Source organism: Mesoplodon densirostris, chromosome 19 (genome assembly GCF_025265405.1).
Source record: "Mesoplodon densirostris isolate mMesDen1 chromosome 19, mMesDen1 primary haplotype, whole genome shotgun sequence".
Classification (NCBI taxonomy): domain Eukaryota; kingdom Metazoa; phylum Chordata; class Mammalia; order Artiodactyla; family Ziphiidae; genus Mesoplodon; species Mesoplodon densirostris.
In genome coordinates this window covers 18,809,618-18,818,872 of record NC_082679.1, presented here as the reverse complement: position 1 = coordinate 18,818,872, position 9,255 = coordinate 18,809,618, and positions in this window count along the sequence as shown.

Genomic DNA, 9,255 nt, shown 5'->3' with positions numbered 1-9,255 from the left:
GCCGACTCACTCAAAGAGTTACATGTTTTGCCTAACAGATTGTCAAAGATCAACTTTTGATCTCACTGGTTTGGCAAGGTGGTACTGTAAATTAGAAAAGAGGGAAATGTGGTGATATTTTTCAAATTTTAAAATGCATATACCCTCTGACCAGCAATCTCATATCTAAAGATTTGTTTTTCAGATATATACATACAAGTGCACCAAATGTCTGTACAAGGAAATTTATTACAGCCAAAGATTGGAAACAAACTAAATGTCCATCAACAGAAGACTTGTAAATTACAGTAAGTGTATAAAATGGAATACTGGGCAGCCTTTGAAATCAACAAAGCAGCTTTCTACGAACCAATATGGCACAATCTCCAAGATCATGTGGGGAAGTAGGGGGAAAAAAAGCAATGTGCAAAACAGTGTATATAGTATGCTTTGTATGTATGTATTTGCATAGAATCTCTTTGCAAAAAATACAATAAACCGTTAACAATGGTTCCTTTGTAGAAGAACTGGGGGACTAGCAATCTAGGTGGGGGAGACAGTATTCCCTGTATACCCACTTTTGTCTTGAATTTCATACTGTATGTATGTGTTAACTACTTGAAATGTGTAAATAAAAATAAAACGTTAGACTGTAATTCAAGGGGAAAGCCAAAATTATGAAGAAGAGATAAAGAAGTTCCTGAGGGGGGGAAGGGAGGAGGGACAGAGGAGGAAGTGTAGTCAAGGGAAGGTGCTAGAGGCACACCTTCCCCTGGATGCTTCCTCTGCTCTGATCCAGCCTGAACTGGTATTTCTTTTTTTTTTTTTTTTTACATCTTTATTGGAGTATAATTGCTTTACAATGGTGTGTTAGTTTCTGCTTTATAACAAAGTGAATCAGTTATACATAGACATGTTCCCATATCTCTTCCCTCTTGCGTCTCCCTCCCTCCCACCCTCCCTATCCCACCCCTCTAGGTGGCCGCAAACCACCGAGCTGATCTCCCTGTGCTATGCGGCTGCTTTCCACTATCTATCTACCTTACGTTTGGTACTGTATATATGTCCATGCCACTCTCTCACTTTGTCACAGCTTACCTTTCCCCTCCCCATATCCTCAAGTCCATTCTCTAGTAAGTCTGTATCTTTATTCCTGTCTTAACCCTAGGTTCTTCATGACATTTTTTTTCTTAAATTCCATATATATGTTAGCATATGGTATTTGTCTTTCTCTTTCTGACTTACTTCACTCTGTATGACAGACTCTAGGTCCATCCACCTCACTACAAATAGCTCAATTTTGTTCCTTTTTATGGCTGAGTAATATTCCATTGTATATATGTGCCACATCTTCTTTATCCATTCATCCGATGATGGACACTTAGGTTGTTTCCAGCTCCTGGCTATTGTAAATAGAGCTGCAATGAACATTTTGGTACATGACTCTTTTTGAATTATGGTTTTCTCAGGGTATATGCCCAGTAGTGGGATTGCTGGGTCATATGGTAGTTCTATTTGTAGTTTTTTAAGGAACCTCCATACTGTTCTCCATAGTGGCTGTACCAATTCACATTCCCACCAGCAGTGCAAGAGTGTTCCCTTTTCTCCACACCCTCTCCCGAATTTATTGCTTCTAGATTTTTTTTTTTTTTTTTTTTTTTTTTTTTTTTGCGGTACGCGGCCTCTCACTGTTGTGGCCTCTCCCGTTGCGGAGCACAGGCTCCGAATGCACAGGCTCAGTGGCCATGGCTCACGGGCCCAGCCGCTCCACGGCATGTGGGATCTTCCCAGACCGGGGCACGAACCTGTGTCCCCTGCATCGGCAGGCGGACTCTCAACAACTGCACCACCAGGGAAGCCCTGTTTCTAGATTTTTTAATGATGGCCATTCTGACTGGTGTGAGATGACATCTCATTGTAGTTTTCATTTGCATTTCTCTAATGATTAATGATGTTGAGCATTCTTTCATGTGTTTGTTGGCACTCTGTATATCTTCTTTGGAGAAATGTCTATTTAGGTCTTCTACCCATTTTTGGATTGGGTTGTTTGTTTTTTTGATATTGAGCTGCATGAGCTGCTTGTAAATTTTGGAGATTAATCCTTTGTCAGTTGCTTCATTTGCAAATATTTTCTCCCATTCTGAGGGTTGTCTTTGGGTCTTGTTTATGGTTTCCTTTGCTGTGCAAAAGCTTTGAAGTTTCATTAGGTCCCATTTGTTTATTTTTGTTTTTATTTCCATTAGGTGGGTCAAAAAGGATCTTGCTGTGATTTGTGTCATAGTGTTTTGCCTATGTTTTCCTCTGAGAGTTTGATAGTGTCTGCCCTTACATTTAGGTCTTTAATCCATTGTGAGCTTCCTTCTGTGTGTGGTGTGTTTCTTTTCTGTCTCCACTTTCCTTTCATTCTCCTCTGACTCTTTCCCTTGCTGTCAATTCTCATTTCAATTCCTTCTGCAACTCCTTGTGCTCCCTCTCTCTCTCTAGGGATCCTCACTCCCCATAGTCCCCAATGTGAGGAGGACGAGAGCCAGCCCTCCTCTTCCTGGCACCAGCATGTGGCCAGGCTAGCCAGGGACACGCCGAATGCACTCTGAACATACACAGCATGGTGGTGGACGGTCCCATCGGCCGTCGGCCATCTGCTCTCGACTGGAACTCAAAGTTCAGCAGAGATGGTGTGCATTTCGCTTCTTCTCTAAGCCTAGATACCACAAGGATGAACACTAGATCTGCCCACGGAACAGCACTAGCCAGGATGCGGAAAAATGCATTTGGAACAGAATCTAGAAACCTGGAGCTATTCACAGTTTGGGAGAAGGCGATGGGTGAGGAGTCCTCCCACCATTTCTCAGAAATGGACCAGGGACACCGGGCACTCACTGGCTGTCTGTGTGGAATACCTCAGTAGGGGTGGTGAGGGGCACCCAGCAGAGAGAAAAGGGAGGTGAAGAAAGGAAATGGATGCTTCCAGCTGCTCATCTTCATTGGTTTACTGGATTTCATTTGACTTTCCGTTTTCCTTTTTATTAAAACAAATCTCTTGCTATTTTTATAGCTCCTTTCAATGACACATCATTAACAGCGAAGCCAAAATTCTGTTTGACATTGCTTAATAATTCAAATTCCATCAAACATCCACCAAAATACTAAACCACGGATAGGCAGCATTTTAAAAGCACATGCATTTTGAAACTTTTGAAAACTGTAAAGCACTATAGAATTTAAAGAATCTTTCATTCAATAAAAAAATTTTAATAAAAAAATTAAAAATGGGAAATAAAAGCACATGCATTTCCCACTGAACCCACACTTGGGCTGGTTAGTTTCCTCTTGGTTATAAATTTGAAATGTTACAGTTGAAAAGATTGAGTGTTCCTGCACTGACCCAGGGAATTTTACAAACTTTGTCCATTTGGAAAACAGACACCATCATTTTTATTATATTTGGAGGTCACTGAAAAAGTCAGAGGCAAAACCATAAACTGGAACTATGTAGTCTTAGAGGGATATCTTTGTAGATTTCTGACATATGTAAACTCCTCTCCCTTTTTCTCATAGAAAGGCACCAAGGGAAGGTAACGTGCTAAGCCCTGCCTCACCATGTGAGGGGGACCCCCCAGAAAGGAGGGTGGTGGGAAACGGGGCACACGGCAGGACTGCTGAGTCCCTGCCTCTGCTCTCCGGGCCCCTCGGTCGCACAGCGTCACTGATTTTCCCATTCCCTAAGATCCTTCCAGCCTTAAAATCCTCTGACACTCATTCTGAGATAAACAGTGAAGGAAGAGAAAGAAGGTAAAAATGGGGAGCAACGAAAATGGAATTTGGAAAACTTAAATCAAGCCTTGCACCTAGTCAGAGTCAGGAAAGAAGCTTCCATTGTCTTTCCTCCCCCCACCCAGGGTTTTACACAGATATAAATTAAGATAGACTATTTTACCGAGTACTTCTGCCCCCAGGTCCCTTCTTCTACCTTCTGCGTAATTACCTGCAATCATCTCAAACCTATAAATAGACACACTTAAAAATACCTCCACCTCGTTAGGTGTTCCCAACTTGGTTTTGATATGGCACCCTAGAAATCCAAGATCTCCTGCCTGCCATGAGTTGAGGAGGAAAAGCGCCAGATCGGGTCTCTGAAGTAGTGGCTGGAGCCTCAGAAATCCAAGCCCTTAACCAAACAAGCCAACATGGTGGCTGCAGAATAATGGCCCACAGGAGAAAGGAAAGGTCCCTAAAGACAGAACTTGGGGCTGGGGGAAGGAATTCTCTAGAAGAGAGGCACTTAAGACAAGGACTCCATAGGGAGGTTCTGACCTCATCAGCAGGGATGCTGAGGTGAGGCTCGCCATGAATAATACCCATGATCACAGATCTGATGGGTGGTCTCCCGCTAACTACATCCCAGCATTGTACAAAAGTGGGTTGGGCAGGATTAATTACGACAACTGTTGACGTTATAGAGTTTCAAAGATTTTTATTTCACATTTAAAAGATTTACAGGAAATCTCCAAGCAGTTAAGGCAAGGGGCTGAGCTTGTCTCTCAGCTGGCTTGAAGCCAATCATTCAGAGGGTAAGCTTAATTCCTGGGATAGGAGTCATATAGTCAGGAAGCAGCCCTGACCCCTGTAAGGTCAGTGTCATGGCCAACTACCCCGGGCACAATTTAGAGACATAACTATGGCAACAACTGTGCCCAATCGGTTATTAGAGGAGATTTATTGACGGATATGCTTGAATAGCAGAGCCATTAATTGCAATTACCAGACAAGACACTTTGTTCATCTCGGGGAACTAGATGCCAAAATGCCCTAACAACTTTAAAATCCCATTTGCTCTTGAGCTCCCGGCTGGCGTCACTGCACCTGCCTCAGCTTCCCAGTACTGGGAGGGAGAGGAGAAGGGGTTTAGCTTGACCTGGCACCAGCCGCAGAAAATGGCAAGTGCTGGGCTATGGGGCACAAGCTATAGGAACCTCACAGAGTCCCAACACCCTTCACAACAGTGAGGGAGGAATAAGCAGCACTTCTTCTGCTGGTGCCCCTTCTCTGGGTCCCACCAACAGAATAGAGAAATGCCTTCCTCCTTCACTCCCCTGGTCCATGCCCGTCATTTTCTTCAAGACTCTCTGGGTCGCCTCTTGGCCTTCCCATGCCTGGTGTAGCCCAGCCCAGGCTCTGTCCACCTTGTGGTCCCCCAAGCCTGAAACAATCAATTCCCAGATTTCATCCTTCTGGTCTACCTCCAGGCAGCCTCTCCTGAGCACTCCATTTCTCTACAACAGTGACTGACTCTCACCTCCTCCTGTACTTTCTAACCTCACATTTGCTCTTGTTTCTTCATAGATTGCAGTCATGCTGTTTATTGGTCTGCCTGTTTTCCTGTTTATTTCTATCCCTCACTAGATTCTAAGGTCCATGAGGGCAGAGATTTGGTGTGTTCTTTCCACCACAGTATTCCTCGTGCCTAGAATAACACCTGGCATACAGTAGGTGCTCAAGAAATATTTGTTGACTGAATAAATGGATTCAGTACATTCTGCAATTGTGCTTAAAGGGCCCTTCTCTCTCCAACTAGGTCATAACTTTCCTGAAAGCAGGGATGCTCCCTATAGCATCTTATTTAGCACCGCACATACCTTAGGTGCTTTAAAACAAAGCAAGTGGATGAGAGAGGTTGCAAACCACAAATTCTATCCGTGCATTGGAATAGGCAAAAGCACATCTCCCTCCACTTCTCACGGAAGAATAATAGCTAAGGCTGAAATATGCTTTCTACAGGGGCATGCTCGAAGCACTCTCTAGAGTATTCAGTCATAAAACCCACATGATACGACTCACTGTGAGATCTGGCATGTTATTCTCTGCATGTTAAAGGCAAGGAATTAGGATACAATGAAGCAAAGTGATGCGCCCAAGATTATACAGCTAGTGAGCGATGGAGCCAGGAAATAAACCCAGGCATGACCCAGAATCTGTGCCCTTAACCTCTATGCTTGGCATTTTTCTTGACTTAGAAATCTAGGATAAATACAAAAACAATTAGAAAATTATATATTATACAGCTAGTGATTATACAGCTAGTGAATGATTGAGCCAGGAAATAAACCCAGGTATGACCCAGAATCTGTGCCCTTAACCTCTATGCTTGGCATTTTTCTTGACTTAGAAATCTAGGATAAATACAAAAACAATTAGAAAATGCCCCCAAGAAAAGCCTTTGGGCGCTAACACTACGTCCCCTTGAGTTTACTCCTATTTTTTTCAAAGTAGATTATAAGCAACAAATCTCTGCTCCAAATTAAGACATAGCCTGATCATCTTTCCCTTATAAATAAAACATCAAGACTATATCTACCTGAGGTTAGTGAGGCAAATGATTTTTAGAAAATTCTTTCCAAGAGAGAGTGGAATGTATTATAGTTCTTCCGTAGAGCTGTGAGAATGCAACTCCCATTCTTGGACTCTGCCTGGGTTTGGATCACAAGAATTCTCAGCTAACATAGATGAACTTCATCAATGCAAAACTGGCCATACCAGGTGCCTCTTTATTCTACAGCATCTCAGTGTTAGTAAGCAGGAGGACCTTTGATCAATGAGGCTACTCAAGTAATTGGAATTTTCTATACTCAACACTGAGACCCCATGATGTGAAGTATTCATTTAAATCAAATTTTCCTCAGTGGGTCTTAGAAGTCACATAAATTTAACCCATATTGTCTATCATCTAGTTCTCTATTTTGCACAACCAAATGGAGTGCTATAGACTGAATATCATGTTCCCCCAACATTCATATGTTGAAACCTATCCCCAGTGTGATGGTATTTGGAGGTGGGATTCTTAGGAGGTACTTAGATTATGTGGGTGCAACCCTCATGAATGGAATTAGTGCTCTTATAAAAGAGACCCCAGAGAGCTCCCTTGACCCTTCTGCAGTGTGAGGACACAGCAAGAAGATGGCTGTCTATGAACCAGGAAGTGGGTGCTCACCAGATACCGAATCTGCTGACACCTTGATCTTTGACCTCCCAGCGTCTAGAAGTGTGAGAAATCAATTTCTATTGTTTATAAGTCCCCAGCCTATGGTTTTCTGTGATAATAGCCCGGATGGACTAAATCAGAGAGATTTGATATTGGACTGATGAATCTGAAGCACTACAAGAATCTCAGTCCCTCAAGACAAACTCCACCATATTTATCATTCACTCATTCCTTAATTCAATGTTTGTTTCTTCATCAGCATCTACTAGTGCCAGGCACTAGACTAACACAACATGTTGGTTGACATCACAAAATCCGCCATTTATGAAGGGCAGTTGACATGGATGCAATAACCATACAGATAAACTACAGCGATGACAAGAGCTGTGACCAAAGGGAACAAGGCTCTAAGAAAGGGTAAAGGGATTTAACCTGGTCGTGAAAGTCAGGGAAGGCCTCCCTGAGAAGACAGCACTTTGCTGAGACCTAAGGAAGAGTAAGAGATAATCACGTGAAGAGGAGTGGGAGGAGGGAGGAGGACACCAGGCTCGGTGCAGCTGGGCAACAAAAAAAACACACCTGAGGATGGGCGGTTGTGATGGGGCCGATGCTGGGGCAGTGGCCAGGGACATCAGGCCAGACATCGAAGGCTGGGTAAAGGTCTGGATCTTTATTAGAAGCGTTGGAGATTTTTAAGCACCACCAGAAAGGGAAAGATTTGAGGATTATTTGGAAGGTGAAACTGACAGCCTGGTGATGCATCAGTTCTATACACTCAGCTTGCTATGGCAGAAAACTGGACAAAGAGAGAAAAGGAAAGGTCAACAGCAAGGATTGGAACAAAAGGATTTCCCGGCCCATCTTAAGATAACCAAAAAGTTAAACGATCAGGGTGTGCATTTCCAGAGTGGTACACTTGGGCCAGGTCTCCCAACACTCAGCTCTTTCTGTGCAGTTCTGCAAACCAGAAACGAGCCTCACAGCTTGATAACACTGAGGGTCAACTCATACTCACCAACGGAGATGAGTCCTATTTTGCATTGCTCTCACTAGAACATTAAAAAAAAATTCTATAATTCTTGTGCTGCTACCAACATCTTTATGCATCAGTATAGCAGAGTACTAATTTTAATCTGCACAAAAATCAGAGAATTTTCATGCTGTGAGGAATCTTAAACATTATCTGAATATTTGTGAATTTTTCCAGTATGTTCATAGATGTTTTCATGTATAATTTATTTCCTATTAACATGTATGTTTGGTGTCCTCTAAATAAACTATGTTTTTCATGGACTTAACCCAGGTGTGTTGCCTTTGGGGCCCATATCAATCCCACCTGAACCCCATGGGACACACACACACACATACACACACACACACACACAAATGCGCACATGCACATGGATAAGACTGTACCCAGAAGATGCTCAGTCACCACTGTTAGTTGACTATCTGACAACAGACCAAAATCTCCCTCTCAGTCTGACAGTCAAAGTCAAGAGAATGGTCCATTTAAAAGAATCTGGTAAAATCATAGGGTAGAGAAGAGGTGAACAGTCAGACTCCCTCCACTGGCTCATCAAAGAATGGAAAAACCTGGAAGGAGCTAGAACCTGTGGTCCCAGCCCTTCTCCAGGCAGGGAAGACAGTTCTGTCACCCATAGGAAGAGTGGTCGAGGCTCAAACAGGAGAGCTGAGAAGGATGCCATATCGCTGGTTAAAAAGTCAGGGGGGAAATGAGTATATTCAGAAAACTGAGAAGTGCTGCAATTTTAGAAGGAAAGTCGCTTTCTTCGGTGACAGCAGAAGTTACTTCCAGCTTTTTCCTTACTTTGATCCATCAGTGCTGCCTTGGCCACCAACCAAGTTCACATGGTCCAGACATTTTAAGTGGAATCAATGTGTTAGCACCCCTATTTTTCAAAATGTAGAGGACATGTATCTAAGATTAAACCTGTACAAACCAACCCCTAGATGTCGTTGTTGCTGCTAAAATATCAAATCTTGAGTCTTTGAAATTCTAAATCTGAAGAGATAGCAGTGTTAATCTGAATAAGCCACTTAAATAATGCAAATTCAATTCACTTTCAATTTTTCAAAGCCAAGTCCAAAGTCTTCTGGACTTCTTAACCAAAATGTAACTAAATCTTAGGGTGTTAGCACGCATTCTGATGCCAAAAAAATCCACGTTTAGGAAAAACAGGCTGGAAACGCACATAGTCGTATGTAACGTGACTAACTGGGCTCACATCAAATTCCACGACTGATGAGTTGATTGTAGCATAGCTGGGTGATCC